This window comes from Hippoglossus hippoglossus, chromosome 4 (genome assembly GCF_009819705.1).
Source record: "Hippoglossus hippoglossus isolate fHipHip1 chromosome 4, fHipHip1.pri, whole genome shotgun sequence".
Lineage (NCBI taxonomy): Eukaryota > Metazoa > Chordata > Actinopteri > Pleuronectiformes > Pleuronectidae > Hippoglossus > Hippoglossus hippoglossus.
This window is the reverse complement of record NC_047154.1, coordinates 24,192,323-24,212,406: the sequence shown is the minus strand read 5'-3', so window position 1 is coordinate 24,212,406 and position 20,084 is coordinate 24,192,323. Positions and strand designations below refer to the sequence as shown.

Here is a 20,084-nt window from a genome sequence, read left to right as displayed (position 1 = left end):
TGCAGCTGAGCGAGTTCATTAAGTTTTGTAACACAGTTCAAAACAAGAACAGACAGATGAGAAATCAATGCCGGATTGTTCGGAAGAAAATTTCCTCTTTTTTTTTCATGAGCAATTTTTTCTCCTGAGAATCTGTCAGTTGTATTTCACACACACACGTCAGGATTCTTTATGCATGTGTGAAGGTGGCGTTTCCAGGAAGCTGCAGTGAGTCAGGAGTAATCTGTAATCATCTCCTGACTCACCTGGGCCCTTTCCAAAAAACACATGCATGGGCGATGGGGGTGTCATCGGAGGGGCAGAAGTAAAATCCTTGACTGACACGTGTCCCGGGGATTTAACAAACCTTATAGTGAGTTTTAAAGAAGATGATAAAAAAGGCAAAAACTCTTTTTTTCACGTTGACCACATGATTTTTCTGTCGTTTGACTGGTGAAATCAAATCATCTTGTTTCGCCTTTTCTTCTGAACTGGTCTCGTAAATGTAGGTAAATAAATGATTTAATAAAGCGTTGGATCTATTCTCATCTGCTCTCGTGTCCAGATAATCCGAGACGTGTCTCCACAGTCGGAACTAAACACGAAGAAGCTGCGTTCATTGTTAACGACGAGGACTTTTATCAAATCAAATAACTATGAATCACTTTTACTCGTCTTTCTTATTTTCTATTTTCTATTTAACTTTTAAATTTTAAAATTTTAAACTTTTAGATTTTTTATATTGTCTTCTGATGCTTTTACAATTTGTCTTGATACTTTATATTTTATGAGAACATTATTAAATTTCCTGGTTGTCACTTTCACATCTGAAAGTTTGAACCGAGCTTCGAGCTTTGATCTGGTTAGTTTTAGTTTCACTCTGAATCACTCTTCTATTGTTTAATGCTGTCTCAACTTCCTGCCATATGAATTATATAAAAGTTATTATTATTATTATTATTATTATTATTATTATTATTATTATCATTTGTATTTGTTAGGATTCTTCCTTGATGACGGCTTGATGTGACGCACGGTGACATTTCCTCCTCTGGGAGTTCACCAGCTATATTTAGATGATTTATCGTGTGTACAGGACTAATTGTACCATTTGCACAGGAAGCGAAACCAGATCAAGGCTCACGCTCCACATCTAAGAAAAGTCCGCTGACCAAAATATTTATTTTACCTCTTTTTTAAAAAATTGTTTTTGCAGAAAGTGACCTGACGGATACCATTACAGTCATTTCCTGCACTTCCTGTTAACGCCAGTCCTCAAAGCCGAGCCCTGCTTTGGCACTTTGGTCCTCCGGCAGAACCTCGTGTTGGCACAACGCCACGCTGAGTCACTCATTTCCAATTACTGACCAACAATCCACCTCTGGGCGCTGATGTTTCCCAAACCATTAAACAGATGGGTTTGGCTTCCACACCTACTGAAGCTGCAACTTGTGCGTAATTGGATTTGAGATCTTATGGATTTATTTCCCTTTGTTGTTATGAAAGATTGGAGTTTTCTGGAAACTCCTCAGAAAGACGATGTGAACTTTTGCAAAGGGCAATTTCATAATTTCATCCTCCTCATTCTTTCTCCACTTCCCCCCCCCCCCCCCCCCCCCCCCCCCTCATTCCATCCACTCATCATCTCCCCCCTGTTCTCCTCCTCCACTCCCTTATTCCCCTTTATATCTATCCACACACATACTTGTGTTTCCATGTGTGTGTGTTTCCAATCAGAAAAGTGTGAAGCGTAAACAGTTCAATGTTGAGACCACTCCTCATTCCTCTGGTTGCAGCCCCACGGTCTTAGAATAAGAAAATAGCATCTGTCAAAATGTGTTTGTTCAGGTAGAACTTTCTTACTCATGCGATAATATAATTATTATGTTAACAATCAAATGCATTTGGAAATACAATGACTGATCATTTACCCTTTTCATTTAGTTTTAATCATTATTTTTCTTTTTTAAATAAAAACATATAATTTCCCTACTAAATGTTACTAAAGAAAACTTCTTTAGAACAGTAAAGGGTCTGAACAACCAAAAACAAAAATGAACGAAAACTTGTTATAATTGTTTTTGATTTATAAAGATAGATATACATGTCCCGGATACTGGCATCTCATACTTTTGATGTCAGAGTCTGCAAACTTGTGATCGTGGAGTTGAGCCGTAGCATCGAGGTCCCGCTGATACAATCGCTCGTCCAATCACGAATCAGTTTCATGTCAATCATGACGTTTCACCTCGTTTTTACAAAATCTAATAACTGATCAGAAACATGAAGACATGATCAGTGTGATAAGAAAATATATTTAACAACTGACTTTCTAATTTGGTCCCATCAGCTATCATGGAGGAGATATGGTTTAATGGCCTACACTGCAGCCAGCCACCAGGGGGCGATCCTTGTGATGACACGTCGTTTGCTGTTAGCACAGTTTAGTGGCTTATTTTCTTCATCATCTAATTTTCTTCATCGTCTTCTCCATTATTTAAACTTAAACGCCAGTGTTCGTTTTCTGAAAGCATCTTTTTTATTTTCTCATCTTGAATCAGTGTCATTCTGTTGTTGTGACAACCATGAGATTAGAGCAGAATGTCCACGGCACAGTTGGTGTGACCGACACACGCAGACAGAAACAGAAAGATGTTTATGGTTTTAACTCAGAGTCCGTCACCTCCACAACAGAGATTAACCTGGTTCAGCCTGTGACTGAATGATTTAATATGTAAAGGTCATTAACCTGTAAAAGTTTCTATGATGCTGTGAATTTCTGTGATTGTATTAGTAGCAAAATACTGTGTTTACTGTTGATTAAATATCTTCACTAAAGCTAAATCCTTCCTCCTCCGCTGCAGTGAAAGTTTGAGATTCCCAGATTAAATCTGTGTTATGTTTCATTCCCTGGACACTGATACAAATCTCAGAACAAACTAAGTTCTCTTGACATCTATTCATCACTAAAGCTCAGTTCTGCCTCAGCTCCTGGCTTGTGAAGAATGTGGCGTGCGTTTGCCTCAGAGGTTGTTAGCTAAAAAAACAGATCTGCAACAGCTGGCCGAAGACACGGGGCCAATTTGAACTTCTGGCATCGTGAGCATCGTGAGGTCACGGTGCGATAAGTCTCTGGGAGTGCTTCAGTTCGGCTTTAAAAACAGCTGACGAACCAGAGGAACAGAGGAGAATGGCACTCAGTGGAGCGCATTCCTCCGCCAAGGCCCTGCGGTCCACGCCGAGCTGCTCACATTCATATCAGGCCCCTAAATATGTAAATATGTATATTAAGTGTTTTTATTCACCTGGCTGTGTAAAGAACACTTCAATCCTTATTACTTCACAGATGGATTTATCCATGCGATGGACTGCAGTGATGCAGAATAACCAAATGCATTGAGTGACTTTTATGACCCATAACTGCAGCATCATTGCTTCACTGCTGTTGATTTATATGTTCGTAGCTTCTCTGCAACATGCGATTGCTACACACACAAGTAGAAAGTCACTCAGTAAGCACATAACTCCATCACGGCCCGACAGGCCCCCCTCAGGAAACAACATTTAAATTCACAAGATCCAGATTTTCACTTGGATCGGCACCAAATTACACAAACTCGCACTATGGTGAAGAAAGTGATGAAGGATTCCAGACAATTCCAGGATCCGCCTCTTTCCTGATCCAAGCCCAAACTTTATGGGTTCTTTCCCATCCCTCCACCAAGTTCCATGGAAATCCGATAAGAAACCAGCTATAAAATGACATAAGTGACGACATGAACTCCTTCGTGCAGGTGGAAAAGAAACAGTGTTGATGTGAATCAGCACATGAAGCTCTGACCTCCTTCAACAACACAATTGAATTTGTGTAAAGACAATGGACCGCCCTGAGTATTCTGTCCCCATGGTAACGTCAGTGTCCACCACGCACACAAACAAGCAAACAAAGTGTCTGCATGAGCACCTGTTGTCTCACACACACACACACACACACAATACACACAAACACACACACACACACACACAATACACACACACACACTCACACACACAATGTAAAACTCGTGTGTTCTGGTATTCACATTATTAACTTCCTCAGCTCATGAAATTCAGGGACAAAACAGCTGCTGTATGTGAATGAATGACTGAAGACTACAGTCAATCTGATAAAGTTTAAAGCTGTAAAGAGTAATAATAACTTTAATTGTATAGCACTTATCTTAACAAGGTTACAAAGGGCTTCACAAAATAAATGGCAATAAAACAACCTGAGAGTTCCCCCCCATTTCAACAAACACATCTGAGGTAAAAGTTCATCTTTTACACAAATGAAAGAATCTTAAAGACCGAGCTCGAGAAACTTAAACCAAAACACAGGTGCTGCTTTTCTGATGCCTCCTATATTCACCCTCTAATTGTTCTAATTGGAACATCTCTACTCCTCTGCTGCATTTTATTTTTCGGGCCAACGGGGAAAGTACCTGGCGCGCACACACACACACACACACACACACACACACACACACACACACACACACACACACACACACACACACACACACACACCTATTCCCATTCTAGACGCGTAATCATACACTGTAGCCAACAAACAGTAAACAGTGAAATGAATATGTGCCTGGATGCAGTGAGTGAGTTTGCATTCGCTTTATGCTGAAGGTGCTCTCACAGGAATGCTCTTATCTGGGTCAAATGTTGAGTTGGCATCTTCGGAGGATGCCGTGCATGTGTGTGTCCGTGTGTGTGTCCGTGTGTGTGTCCGTGTGTGTGTGTGTGTGTGTGTTTGTGTGTGAAGGATACCATTAGCCGAACAAATCTGGCCTTTGTGGTAATGATAGGGGTGGCAGGCTGCCAGGCAGACAGATAATACCACAGTAGTTGGTGACTGAGTGATTTCAACTAGAGGCTGTTTCACCTCAGCGACGCTCCTCAGGCTGCAGGTCGAGGCTCCGGCAGCGGCCGCACACCGAACTCAGGAATGTGGACATGTATGTTTTTAGAAGGAGTAATGTGTGAAGTCCGCACCTGCTGTTTAGTGCATGTGTTTGACTGTGATTCCTGCGTCATTACTCACATATCGCCTGTCAATCAAAAGGTGCTGGTATTGATATTAATTTCCATGTTTTTATATGAGAGACAGGGTTTTTTTTCATTTCATGCATGTCTCATTTTCCTCAGAATGATTTTCAAACCCTTTCTTTTACTATTTTAACGTTCGAACTTGCAGAAAACGCAACATCTGTAAAACAAGGCGCTGAGTGAAAAGATTATTCACCGCAGCTTGAGGACTGATTTGTTTTTAAAGACAGTCAATTCAGATGGTTTCGCAAAATACACGAGTTAACATTGAGATAGGAGGAGACACTATGTCCTCATCGCTTCATCTAACACGTTCAGAAAGTCTTGTTTCTGAAAAGAATTCGATAAAGACGACTTGTGTGAGTTATTGAATTGTTTTTGCATTGTTTTTGTTGCAAAGTGGCTGTTTTACCCATGAAAACACACATTTTAATTTCGTCCGTACAAAGTGTTGCAGAGCTGTTCCTGTACTCCTCACACAGAGAATTAACCAAAGTGCTATCGTCACTTGTATAAACTGGACTTGTGCGAGACTCAGTCACCAAGACAACAGTTGTATTTCACGGTATAATGCATGGGAAACTGAGACAACAAAGCAGCCTGTCACACACAGACACACACACACACACACAGTCAATCACACACTTCCAGACGTGATTAAACTCAGCGGGACTGCAGGCCTCAGCACTCTTCTCCCAACTTACTGACAGCTTTGGAACTATTCCCTCTTATGTGTGTGTGTGTGTGTTTGTGCGACACACTATTGTCCTCCCGCAGACAACCACCCCCACCCCCCCCCCCCCACCACCACCACCACCACCACCAGCAGACCCCCCAGGCATGAGCATGTCTTTACATGACACCAGGGCTATCAGTCTCTGTCGACTCTCTGGGTACACAGACAGAGACAGAGAGATGGTACAGACCTCAACAACACGGAGCCAGAACCAACAACCTGATCACGCAGATTAGGGAAAGATGATGTTTGGTCAACCATGTGTTTGTGTGTGTGTGTGTGTGTGTGTGTGTGTGTGTGTGTGTGTGTGTGTGTGTGTGTGCGTACCTCTCCTCCTCTCTCGCTCCTGGAGGAGGCGTAGAGAAGTGAGGAGGTGCAGGCGGTGCAGGTGATTGTGGACTCCGAGCTCCAGCAGGTCGTACTCTGAGAGGTGGAGCAGGTCCTGGAAAACACAAACACACACACACACCACGTTAATTTGAAAGGCTGCATCTAAAAGTCATTTTCATAATCGATTCTCCTGAAAATTATTTTCCCAATAACTTGTTTTGTTTATGAAATGTTAAAATACATATATTTAATATCGTCTACCAAATGTAGAATATAAGGATTTGATGTGTTCTTATGTCTCAGCACTGTTTGAATTTTATATCAAACCAAAGAGTGTGGTCAGATCCAAAAGTATATTTCAACTTCGAGGTTTCACGTTATTAAATCCTAAATGCTTTCACTGTTGATTCCTCTTGATCCATCCATAAATACAAACTGTCACCATCGGGTCCATCGTGAAACATGAAAAATATCTAAAACATCAACAAATAGTTTTGCAAAGACAAGAGAAAGTTTCCCAGTTCCTGAACAAAACCTGGAATGAATTGTTTCAGATTTGTACTTTTACAGGTTGTGAGAATGAAGACATGAACATTGTGGTCCCATTCTTAAAGTTACTGTGGTGTCCACTTGTCCTTGAAGCAGCCGGAAGTTGCGTAATGAAGCTTTAAAACCAAAGTCATATTAAATAAAATGTTGCACAGTCATTGAAGCTATATAAGAAACGGTTTTATGTATTTTTCTGTTTAACAGCTGCAGCCTGTCACCATTAGAAACACCACCTTTACTTTATTACCTGACATGTTGTCGTCATGTCAGAAAAATGACACGATGAGATCTGACCCCCCCCCCCTCAGGCTGCAGCGTGAACTTTGACACCAAACTCATCAGAGTCTCAACCCTGACTTTGACCCGCGTCAGACGGTCACGTTACTCATGTGACACTTTAAGGGCCAACGAGAATATTTCCGGTGTCACTGCTTTGGTCTCAAGTTGGGACACAGACAGTCAGTCAGTCAGAGACGAGGACACTGTCTCACATGTCTTCCCCGTCAGGTCCCTTCCCTCCTGGTGGCTCCTTCGTCTCCACCCCTTGTCCTCACGTTTTATGACTTTGCTCAGTCGTCTGCAGTGCTCGACCTTGTGTCCTGGTTTTAAAAAGGGACTGAGCCACCGTCTAATGTTGCTCTGTTTCACTTCCTGTATTTACAGAGCGTCCCCGACAAACAAAGAGAGGGACGAGCTGATTGTGGCAAAGTTGTATGACTTTGTCCCTGATTCAGAGATTTATGGCTCGGGGAAGAAGGGGTTTAATTTTTGACAGAACATGTGTTGCTCAGGTGTTTGGATTCTAAGTGTTTAGCAGGAGGAGGGGAGTGAAAATACCACTTTGAGAACACTTGTCAAACACAAACAAAGAGTGGTCATGGTGTAACCCCCTCTCCCAACACCGAGGGGAGGCAACTTTTCCCAGAGGAGCAGTTTTGGGCTGGAAAGGAAAATAACATTTCTCTCTGGGGCCATAAAAAAATATTTGAGTCCTTAAACTGAAAGAACCACAGCCTATTACTCTAAATAAGCATAACAATAATTGTATATGGGCTACTACTGCATATATAAAGGAAATATGTATTGTATAAACTGTTTGCCCGATTGTTGCTTACTTTCTCATACACAGAAACACACGCAGACTGACCAACGACAGCACCTGGACAAATCCACATCGATGGCCTGTTAAAACATCCGTAAAATCTTTTAACTGCTGCACTCCAGTCCTCCAGGTGGCGCCAATGCAGATTATTATACATCAAGGATGGCGCTATATTAATTGAGCAATTATAAAATCAAAACTTTAATTCTGAAATGCTAGTTTTTAAGTCAGGGAACAGGTTTCACAAGCCATCCCAAAGGTCCTTGTACTTTCATAAATACTTTTTTGGTGGTAAAAAAGTTTTCCATAGTTAAATTTAGACCCTGGTCCCTGCAGTGGAAACACACAAAGGTTCCAGTGGAGTAAACGTAGCTGTAGATTGTGATATGGGGACGATACCGTTGTGTTCTCTGGTGGAAGTTAAAGGTAAAACACAATCTGTCTAGACAACGTGGTGGCTCCAGCAGAACAGAAGAAAGATGCTGAGGCCGCTGGTGACCGCCTATCGTCCAAAAGTGTGCCACTCATGTTAACAGCTGATGTTTTGTCTTCTTTAGCCTGTGTCTTTACTGAGCTGTTGAGGCACGTTGACTGCACTGACAGTGTGTGTGTGTGTGTGTGTGTGTGTGTGTGTGTGTGTGTGTGTGTGTGTGTGTGTGTGTGTGTGTGTGTGTGTCTGGCATATCACAACCCTAATCTCTCTCTCTCCTCCTCCTCTCCCGCCATCGCTCTCGTCTCCCTCTTGTGTCCAGCAGCAAGTTGACATGTTTTCTTTTTGCGGCTCACGCGGCGCTGAACAACAATATGAGCTCTCATACCAGACCTGTGGACGGTTGATAGAGCAGCTGTGAATGTTGGTTTTGTCCACATCAGTGTTGTTGCAGCGATGAAGGTGCAAGTGAAAGAGAAGAGAGGAGACACGGGGACGGTTGTGGACATTTTACACCTCATCACGTCGCTGGAATCTGAGCTTTTTAAAATCAATAGCTGTGATGTTAAACTTGTTGTTGTGGTTTTACATCTTGATTTAATATAATTCCCTGTTCACACTGTTATTACAACACTGATCCATGTGACACATGAAAGAAGTTTCAAAATCTGCATTGTGGTTTTGACGATAATCGCTGGTGGGAACTTTTTGTCTGAGATTAATCGCTGAACCATAAAATGAAGCGCAAAATAGTTTGTAGTGGTTTCTAAACTCATCTGTGGTGAATCTTTACAGGTTAAAAGTATAAATGCCGCAATATTGAAAACAATAAAAGAGCCAGGAAATGATCTTTGGTGCATGAAGCTGTTTGGCTGTGTTAAAGATGCTGTGTTAATGGTGCTGGCTGCGTTGGTTTTACCACAGTGAGTGTTGTGTTGAATACCAGCCTGGATGGCTAAGAAGCACTGAGCCGAATATTGTTGATATAATATCCAGAGGAAGATTAGCGACGCTCTGCTGAGCCCATTACGACGAGAGGACGGTGGAGCAGCGTTTGAGAAAGAGGCCACGAACAGAATCATGTGTTTTAGTTTTAAAACGAACACGATCTCCGTCCACGGCAATTTACCTGAAAGAGCCTGGACAGAAATGGTGAAAAGTTCGTCCACATCAATAATACAAAAGACACTTTAAATTCAGATTAATTTTGAGTTCAGAGGACTTTCCTATGACTTTTCTGTGAATTGAAGGAACTTTGTTCAACGTGCAATTAAAATTCACTGGTTATTTGTAAATTTAAGCTCAGAAATTCCGCATAACTGTGGAATTTTAAGAGAATATTTCACACAGCAGCTTCAGTCTTCACTCTTTTTATGGTTGAATTAGACTGGAACACTTTTTTGTCTCAACTTGTTTCTCTGCATCTCTTTCTAAAGCTTTCGCCCCCATTACGCCTTCACTAATGACACCAGTGCATTCTGGGTAAACATTAGCAAGGGGTAATGGAATAATTCATGTCTTATTGGCTAATCAATCTCATCTCCCAGCCAATGGTTGTTAAGCATTCAGAATGAAGCGAGTTCACGGCTGGATGTTAAATCAGCCTCCACTACACATTCAGTCTAATGGGCCGGTGGTGATAACATTTTAATCTGCTACTTTATCAGGCTGCTGTGGGAAACTACTTAAGTGTTCCAGTTAGTAAACAGAAACAAATATAAACAAGTTATGATATAAACATGGTTTCATCAAATCCTCCTTTAAAACAGACGTGTGAGGATCAATTCATCCAAAAAATGGATGAAGAAATAACATTCCACACAAAATCTGACTCAGTATTTTCCAGCATTTCAAAATCTGTGACCAGCAGTGTTAACAACATAATCTTAACAACACTAAATAGTTTGTGATTGTAAGAACCTACATACACAGTGTTTTGTTTTTAATCTGGGGAGGACAGATTTGTTTCCTTTGTTCATCCAGACTTTTCGTTTGGTTCATGTTGGTACATTTCAGCTGTGTCACAATGTAGGGACTCAATCCATTTGATCACTGACTGTTCTGCACGACTTTCCCACTTCGAAGGCTCCTTCAAAAACAACAGATAAATGCGTCCTTCACTTCCCAAACAATGGAGGATCAAACGATCGAATCAGGCCAAACAACCCCCAGGATTCACTGATGATGATTAACACAAGCTGGTGCATGAAGAGGAGACCAGACCTTCTCATATCGGTTTGGCCTTCGCCGTCTGCATGGTCTACTCGACACAATCTACGAAGGACACGTAGATCCAATCCTCTGAGTCCTCTGAAGGTTGTGCCCCTGTATTAGGACACAGTTTTGCTTTTCCAAGAGTTGTTGTGAAAACTAGAAGCTGAAAACATGTTTGTTCCTGGTCACGTGCACGTGCATTACCTCTACACCATCATATTCCTGCTCCAGGGCTGTGCAGTACTGCGGCAGTCCCAGCTGGCTCAACCATCGGGAGATAGACTGGTGCTTCATGGTGCTGCATATAAACACACGTGCACATACACAGACACACATGCACTCTCGCACACTCTCTTCTTTCAGATGGGATCTGAAACAGAAGGAAAAAAAGAGCAAATTGAGTTTAGATGACGAGTGCGACAAACAATCCAAACAATGTTAGATTAAATAGTTGTGTGCAATTAGTACAAGCAATCTAATTAAAACGAGCCCCACAAGACAAGATGAGTCATCTCTTCTCTGTTGGACGACCCTTCACTGCTAACTCCTCTGGAATCTGCCAGTTTACTATGAGCAGGATGTGAAAGTACAAGAGGACATGAATGATGCATGTTCACGATCACTTCAGAGGCGTCTGGGAGAAGGAGCGAGGAGCAGTAATCACAGAGAAGTTGTGGGAGGCTTCACTGAAGAGTAAGACCTAATTTGATCGTGTTCAAAGCTGCTTCACTGTCACACTGCAGAAACTACACATCATCTCATTTTAATGAGGCGATTTAAGGATTGTTCACGTCTCCTCTTGGTTTTCTGTGTGTATCACATGTAATCTGTGCAGGACGATGACCGTTTATTTTCCACAGCGCAGCAGCACAGCAGCCAAGTCCTGCTCTTTATCAGCCTCAGAGTCGATTAGCAGCAACACTGCACTGCAAACACCCGTGGGTGATGATGTCTCAGTCTCAACAGGAGGCTGATACCGAGGCTGAGACTCCGTGTCTGTGCCGCCAGTCAAGATAGAGTCTCAACTTCTCAAGACATTACACAGAGTGCTGGGGGAACTGGATACTGGGAATATGAGGCGATATCACCCATACACCCGGCTTATCAAAATCACAAATCGTTTTGCCAAGGAACTCTGTGCTGTCCTGGGACAACACATGAACACAAGGTGATGATATAATAATTTATGACAATGTCAGGCTAAGATAAAGCCTAGTAAGTACGGTATATATATATACAGGGTGGAAAATGTGCTATTTAAAAATGGTCTCCCTTCAGAGAAAGTCTGTTGGTGTCTTACAACTGTCGGACTACATGACGACAGTTTGTCGTCACTCTTCTTTCAGTCTGCTGAAAGAAGAGTTGGTCTCCTCCGATATCAAGTCATCTGTCCATGAAGGCACCAAAACCATAACACTGCAGAAGAGGTGTGAAGGTTTCGTGGCCCCTTCCACCTGACAACAAAACTCTGATCCCGTTGGCTATCGTCTCATAACAAATTTGGCAGCTACAGCCAATCTTTTAGGGTTTCCGTTACAGATAGTGGATAATCTGTGCCGTCTTCCGTTCACCGCACACAGTGTACCGTCCGACGAGCAACATGAGACACCAAGTCCTCCGCAGTGATACTTTTTGTAGGTGTTTTAGATCCAGGATACATTTTGGCTCATCTCTATTACACAGCTATCCTCATATAAATGCAGATAAACTTAAAAAAAGCTGACAGCCGAGGCATTTTGATCAATGTGTTACATTCAAATCCACTTGCCTTAAATCAGTCCTTCCCATATTGTCCAGAACAGCTGCATAAAACCAGATAAATCTAAATCATAAACCGTACGGTGAAATTTACATGAATTTACATCAGATCCTGGAATCCATCGATCTATAATTTAAAAATTAGCATCATGGATCTTTAATATTGATCTAAAATGTTGAGATAATGTTGCTCCAGATCAATAAGAAGCTAATTTCTATTGATTAAAACCACAGTTGGTTTCTCTGCTGCACGTGAGCACCTGTGTGTTGTGTCATTGTGCGTCAGCATCGTTGTGTCCACTGTGTATTGAGTGGAAGCATGTGTGTGGTGACACGTCAGCGGCAAAGACAGGACAACGGAAACCTTGTCAGGCAAAGAGGCGGTGACTGAGCGTGTGCCGTAACCCCCCCCACACACACACACACCCCACTCAATCACGTTAAGTGATGTCACAGGGAGGTACATGATGTCACCGAAGGTTGTTGGGGCCCCACAACAACGACCCACTCTCAGGGTCCTTCTCCATACACACACACACGTACACACACACACACACACACACACACACACACACACACACACACACACACACACACACACACACACACACACACACACACACCTTCACTCACATCAATCTAATCTATGAGTGTGTCATCATGTAGATTAGATGAAGAGCAGTGGTTCATACAGTTGATGGACTCCTGTCAGTGTCATTTTTCTAGTTCCACCTAATGGAGGACGAGAGGTCGTTCATTCCCCTGAACGACCTCCATGTTCCACCACGAGCTCAGATACAGTTCGTACACAGCACCAAGCATCAACAGGAGAATTCTAACCCTCTTACCAGATGCCAACGTTAGCACGTTAAACTGAGCACCGTCATTTCTAAACTCCACCTCCACGGTATGAACACCAGCAGATTGACCTTCCATGAAACCTGATGGCCTTTAAATAAATCTTAAGTGAATTCCAAAATGGGAATTTTAAACTTTAAAACTGAAAATATACTGACGCTGATATAAGGAGTATTTCAGAGAGCGATAATCTGACAGTGGAGCTGAAATCAAACATTTATTAATCAAGACAGGATCATTTAATGATAGATTTCATTTCTGTTTGTTTAGATGGACTTCTAAAGGTACTTGGGAGACTTTTTAACAAGATGAGTAAGAGAATTGGATTTGAACTTTCTATAAATGAACACATAGCCAGTACATATGCCTCCATCCATTCTGCTGTTCAATGAGTAGATTGATCTCAGAAGATTTAAAGCCAAACCAGGGGTTAGAATTTGATAAAGCTGCACTATGAACCCGACCTCTCTGGATATGTACAGTCACAACTTAACTCTATTGTATAAGGGTCGTATTGCTGTTTAATCCAGGCAGCAGCTCCAGAGCCACATTCAGGAAACCCACAGACACATCAACTCCTTCTGCCTCTTTTACAGCTCAATATAAAACTTGACAACCTGGTGGATGTGAAAGCTGCGAGTGAAGTTTCACTGTGGTTTGAAGGAGCCTGGTTCACTTTCACTGATTTTAAGGGATGTCCCAGATGGAAATGGGTCTGAGCAGCAGAGCCCTCCTTATAATTATCTTTACAATGTCTTGCAGCTCGACTTCGGTTTAATTGAGAAGCTTGTGCAGCGAGAGGGGGCCACAACCAGTCTGTCTGTTTCTGTGCATCCTTCAGCCAGATGATGCATGAAGCTACTGAGCAGCGCAGACTGTAGCCAGCAGCTGGGTGTCATTTCAAAGTGTTGAGGCTTGTTCCTGATATTACGAGCGGTTTATCTTGTAAAGTTTCTAAAGGGCTTCACGTGGCTGCTGGAAATCTCTGTGAAAGATCACAGAACGTTTCCAGACCAACAAATGAACACTTGAATTCAGCTTTAAGACTTGGAAGAAAAAGGTTTAAGGAACACAGCGCATGCTAGGAAATATTATAATATTATAATAAAGATAGGATGCCACAGGCCAAAGAAAAAACCTTGTGGGGGGGGGGGGGGGTGAACTCTCTCTTTTTTAAAGCTCTTTAATCACAAGGGAAAGAACATGATGGTATTCATTCCCAACAGTGCTGACAGGACGGGAGGACACAGAGGAGCAGAGGAGGGAGCATGAAGGAAACGCTCATACCCAGTAGAACCAGTAAAGAAGTTCTCCATCAAGGAAACTGAAGCCGTACTCCGTCCCTAGAGGGTTCTTCTTCCTGTCCAGTCCGACCCAACATCCCCCCCCCCCCTTCTCCTCTCCCTGTTGGTTTGACCTCAGCTTTCTCCCATGACCACATTTCTCTAGAGCCTGGTCACAGCATCCATTTCTCTATAGAGTATAAATAGAGCTATTCCCACTCAGGGAATGATTTAAACAGGCCTGGCTATGTGACAGATATTCACCAAATACCAACGATGGCAAACTCCAGAAACAAAGAGCAGACAAGCCCCAAACAACATTAGAGGACGGTTTCCGTTTTACTCAGTCACCCTCTAATGTCTGTATTGGCTGCCTCTTGTAGTCCAAGGGCATCCATTTAGCCAATCACATTAGACTGACACAATCCAACCAATTGAATTAAGCTGCAAAAAATAACATCAGCATGACCACCAAGCCAATTCCAGCTCCTGTAACCGAGGCAGCACAATGTTTGATTATTTCCAAGGGAGGACGCCGCCCAACCAGGAAAGATGAGACACCTTCACTTTTAATAATCCAGGGGGCAGGGAAGGTTGATTCCTATTTGTCCTGCACGAGTGAAAACATGGAAATTAAAAAGAAAAAAAGAAAGTCAAAGCACTAGTTTACGTTACAGATCCAAGATTCGCCAGATTTTTTATATCATAAACGGCAAAATAGGTAAAACTCTAACATACAGTAATTCATCTGTTAGTATCTCACCCCATATGGCACAGTGGCGCTAGCAGATATGATAAAAGTCAATGATAATATTGTTCTAATGTTGATATATCATCCAATAACTGTGAATAAAGACTCAAAGAGTCTGAGAGTCAATCCACACATGTGACCAATCACGAGTCAGTCACTGTCGAATCAGGATGTTTCACCCCAGATTTACGGCATCAAATTAAAACTAAATTCATCAGAATAAATAACAGTTGCGATAAAAACAAGTATAAATGACAGAAACCACCAAAATTATTTTGTGTGCGTTCTTTTTAGTTTGGTCCATGTCCCATCTGCTAACATGGAGGGGGCGGGGTTTAGGACCTATACTGCAACTGGCCCCCAGAGGGCGATTGAGATGTTTTGGGCTTCACTTTAGGGAACTGTCATGTTGTCCATCTTTATACAGAGTCTATCATCCTCTGACAAATCTATCAAAAAATTAAGTTCAATGAAATGAATTAAGTCTAATGATATTAACAACATCGGCTTCCAGAAAAATGTAGATGAACCCTTTAATATTACAAGGTTTTATGTATTAATTGGGCCTAAATTGTGATCTAATCCCCCTACGTCTCAAGTACAGACGGTGAATTAAACATTCACAGAACTACAAGCGAAGCATTGGATTAAATAACTGGTCCAACCTCAAACAACCTCTGCTAATCCGACGTGCAACAACAGTGATGCACCACATCAAAACGCACACAAGTAATATCACACCTCTGACATGACATCCAACAATGTGCATTGATGTTGAACTTGACCTGAGCACAATAAATGAAGGCAGGGACACTTTGCGTATGTCCTCTCCTGAACTAATCCTGAACATAAACTTTTGACAGAGGTGGAACATCTTCTTGTGGTTGCGTGGCTGCTTTGAGGACGTGTCTGAAGCTGTCGGGATGTGTTTACCTGTAGGTTACAGTGACTACAGAAGCAGCTGAGGAGCATATTTCACTGAGGATCAGGTGAGAAACTGAATAACTGCTTTGTTCCCCCCCCCCCCTGATGAAGTAGCAGTTATCTCTTTGCTCGTCTTCCTTACTTCAATTCCTCCAAACCTTGTCTTTTTCCTCTTCTCCTGTAGCTTCCACATTTTATACAAAGTCTATTTTTGTCCACCTTTGTGCTTCTATCCATTAATTTATCCTCCAAAATCTTCTCAGGTGCACGTGAGCTGAGACTAAAGCCCTGCAACAGGAGAGTTTGTGAAATTGACAACTTGGCGACACCTCTCTCTCACACACATACAGGTGGATGTCCTGCGTGGCCGGGCTTGCAGCAAAGCAGCCGCACAGCAGCAAACATCTAAATTGTGTGAAACGCAAGATGACTTTCTCTGGGTCTGTGCTGCAGGCGGAGGGCTCATTATCATACTGCAGCACAGTTTTTTCATCTTGCCTCCAGGAGGTTGTGATTTCATATGAAGTCTTCTCAGATGCTAATATTCTCTCCGTTATGAATTATTTAAATAATTCAAAAGTGTCTCTGCATTTATTTTATAAGCCTCAAGGAAAATACTTTTGTCAGTGTAGTTACACATTTTCCAGTCAAAGTTCACGTTCCATCAAGTTCAACCTTTATACATATTGCTTAAAGTAAATAGTATATTTTATGGATATATAGTTTACTGGGTTTTTAATCCACATCCATGTCTGGATCTGCACAATATTTTCAGGAGCTGTGAACCAACAAGTTTCTGCATCTGCATTTGAAACCAGTCATCACTTGTATGAAAGTTTATCATCCCCTCCACCCAGGAGGTTGTGTTTTCACCCTCATGTCTCTTGTGTAATTTGTTTAAAGGATTACATAAAAACTACTTAACCAATTTTCACCAAACTTGTTGGATGGATAGTGCGTCTGTCTGGGATGAATCCATCACATTCTCAGACCACCTCCTTTTTTGTTTTATATTTCTACTCAAAAGCTTTAGGCAATCCTGTGTGGGACTGTTCCACCTTGCAGGGGTATGTCCTCTTTAGTCCCTAATTTAATTTCTCTTAAAAATGGGGGAAGTCTTACTTGTAAGATGTGCATTGTTATTGGATTGGAGTGGAATTTTGCAAATCAAAAAAACTGCAGTTTATTATTAAAATATGAAAAAAGTTGTTATCCCAAAATATTCAGTGGAGGAAAATGATTTTAAGAATACCTGCTCAAAAAGAACTACTTTAATGGAATGTAATGCAGATTTGTGATCAAGTGATTGTGGCCCGATGATAACGGCCTAAAGATGGGAGGTGGGGGAAGAAGAAGGGAGGTATAATTTGCATGACTCAGCTCTGAGGTAAGGGCATTCCTCTGGGGAGCTGCTTGGCTTCTGCACAAAATCCTGTAGAGCTGCAAACAGCTCAGAAGCATCTGAGTTTTTTACGCAGGAGCAACAGAGATGTCGGCAGGAGGTCCACCAGCACAGAGGAATGTCTCTAATTTGAATCTCTATAAATGTCATAATTCATGAGTGACCATGTTTAAAAGAATGTACAGCATATTCCATGCAGGGCCATGCTGGATGCTAAAGGTAAACAGGAGTTTGTAGTCTGAAAGTGCATCTATGTGAAAAAGTCCCTTTATCCCAGAAAAACACTGGGCACCAATTTGTGTTGAAGTTTCAAATAGTCCCGAATCGTTCTCTAACTCTGCACAGACATGCATCCTGTCAAGTATAAACTGGGCTTGAATCTGCATTTCATTCATGTCCATCAGTGAAGACACAAACAGTCTTACCTGGCAGGCGTTGCAGATCGATGCACGCGGTGCTGCAGGGACCCTGGACACTTAGTGCTGGAAATAAAGCAGCAGAGTTGATGCAGGACACTTTAAACCATCCTCCTCCTCTGAGCACGTTCAGCTGCTTTCTGCAGTTTCATGTAGGACACCTCAGCTGAGGTCTGCAGGAGGAAGCCACATCCCACTGAACCCCACACATACCTGTCAGAGAGAGAGGGAGAGAGGGAGAGAGAGAGAGAGAGAGAGAGGGAGAGAGAGAGAGAGGGAGAGGGGGGGGGGGGGAGAGAGAGGGAGAGAGAGAGAGAGGGAGAGAGAGAGAGAGAGAGGGAGAGGGGGGAGAGAGAGAGAGAGAGAGATAGAGAGAGAGGGAGAGAGAGAGAGGGAGAGGGGGGGGAGAGAGATAGAGAGAGAAACAGAGAGAGAGAGATAGTCACACAGAGAGAGAGAGAGAGAAAGGGAGAGAGAGAGATGGAGAGAGAGAGGGGGAGAGATAGAGAGAGAAACAGAGAGAGAGAGACGGAGAGAGAGAGACGGAGAGAGAGAGGGGGAGAGATAGAGAGAGAAACAGAGAGAGAGAGAGGGAGAGAGGGAAAGAGAGAGAGGGAGAGAGAGAGAGACACACACACACATACACAGAGGGAGAGGGAGAGACAGATAGATGCTGCAATCACCCCCCCCCCCCAGGCCCCACCCCTTGATTCACCGCTGGGGAATAATGCAAAATAAGGGAATCCTAAGTCGTTGGAAATAATTGTAAATTATTATTATTATTGTTATTATTATTATTATTATTAGTAGTAGTAGTAGTAGTGTCGTTGTTGTTATTTGTATAGCAGCTTTCAAAACAGCTGTTACAAGTAAAGTGCTCCACAAAAAGAAACAGGAAAGTCAACAACAAACAGCTTTTAGAAATCAAAGACAGCAAATTGTAAAAAGAAGAGTCATATAATAATCACATAATGTGTCATCTGTCGCATGAAGAACATAATATACTTATCCAACAAATCCCTCCACAGTTTTGGTGCAATGTGACATAAAATATAATAAGAATGTCGAGTGTTTCATAGCTTCATATATTGAGTGACTGTGTAGGCGTGTGGTCCCAGTCAGTGCCTCCCTGAGGCCAGAGGGTCGAACAGGTGGTGACCAGGGTGAGAACAGTCTAATGTGTTATTACTGAAGCTTAAATAACACCACACTGGTCCAAGTGCACTGGTCTGAGTCCGGCTGCTGGAACACAAGCAGTATTACAAGCTGCTTGTAAAGATGATAAACGTATTGTATCGTCATTTAGCATTTAGCCCATCATTTCCAGTTATGGTGCCAAGTTTCTTGTCTCACAGCGACTTGGGCAAAGTATAAGATGGTAGATGATGACGAACAGGCCATGTCTACATGCACCAATTAATATTTTTACTTCTTAGATTCTGATATCATGCATCCCCAGAACATCTGCACCAAATCTGGTGAGATTCTGTCCACCAGGTGGCGGTGGTGCACAACACAGGTCAAGCTCAAAACATTAAAAATGATTTTCTACCAGAATCCACAACTTCAAATTTACTTCTTTACACATTTTCATAATCTCGAGAAGACAAAATATTGCAAATCAAACAGTGAGTTAAATGAAATCTCAACAACACTTTGCTTGTGGAACATAAATAAGATTTGATTCACATTTAATTAACATCTGTCCTGAATATAATACACTTGCAGTGGTTGTATTTAACTTAATTTTATGTGTTTGTGAACAAAAACATGATTAAAAAAGGACTTAAAAATCACCTTAAAGTTGCACATCTGAGTGAAGTCAGTGAAAGAAGTTCTGCTCTGTCAGTTTGTGTTTCCTCAGTTAAAAGATTCAAACTTAGCTCCTGTTACCAAAGGCTGCTGAGAGCTGATGGCAACATTTCACAGTTTGAACACAACCTGGATCTGGATCTGAATCTTTTGCAGGTGAGGCCTCTGCAGTTTCCATCCAAAAGTGACTTCCTCATTTACTTCCTCATTTACTTCCTCATTTACTTCCTCATTTACTTCCTCATTTCATAAAAATGAATCTTTAAGGTCTGGACTCACCTCATGTTCACAGGAGAGTCTGAGATCAGCTGTTTGTTTGGAGACAGATGCTGCTGGACCAGATGCTGCTGGACCAGATGCTGTGTGGCACACTCCTCTCCACCAGGAGGCGCCATCATGACTTTTACTCTTCGGTATTTAAAGGTAGAAAGGCAGGATCAGTC

The 20,084-nt window shown here is 42.2% G+C and overlaps 1 long non-coding RNA gene across 1 annotated transcript; it reads right to left on the bottom strand.

Annotated features, from left to right (window-relative positions):
• Positions 1–6,145: 6,145 nt before the first annotated feature.
• On the bottom strand, positions 6,146–17,960 carry LOC117760348. Its single transcript, XR_004613663.1, has 3 exons — positions 17,839–17,960; positions 10,642–10,807; positions 6,146–6,254 (listed from the first exon to the last, which is right to left on the bottom strand). It is a non-coding gene; the product is annotated as an uncharacterized LOC117760348 (long non-coding RNA).
• Positions 17,961–20,084: the final 2,124 nt, after the last annotated feature.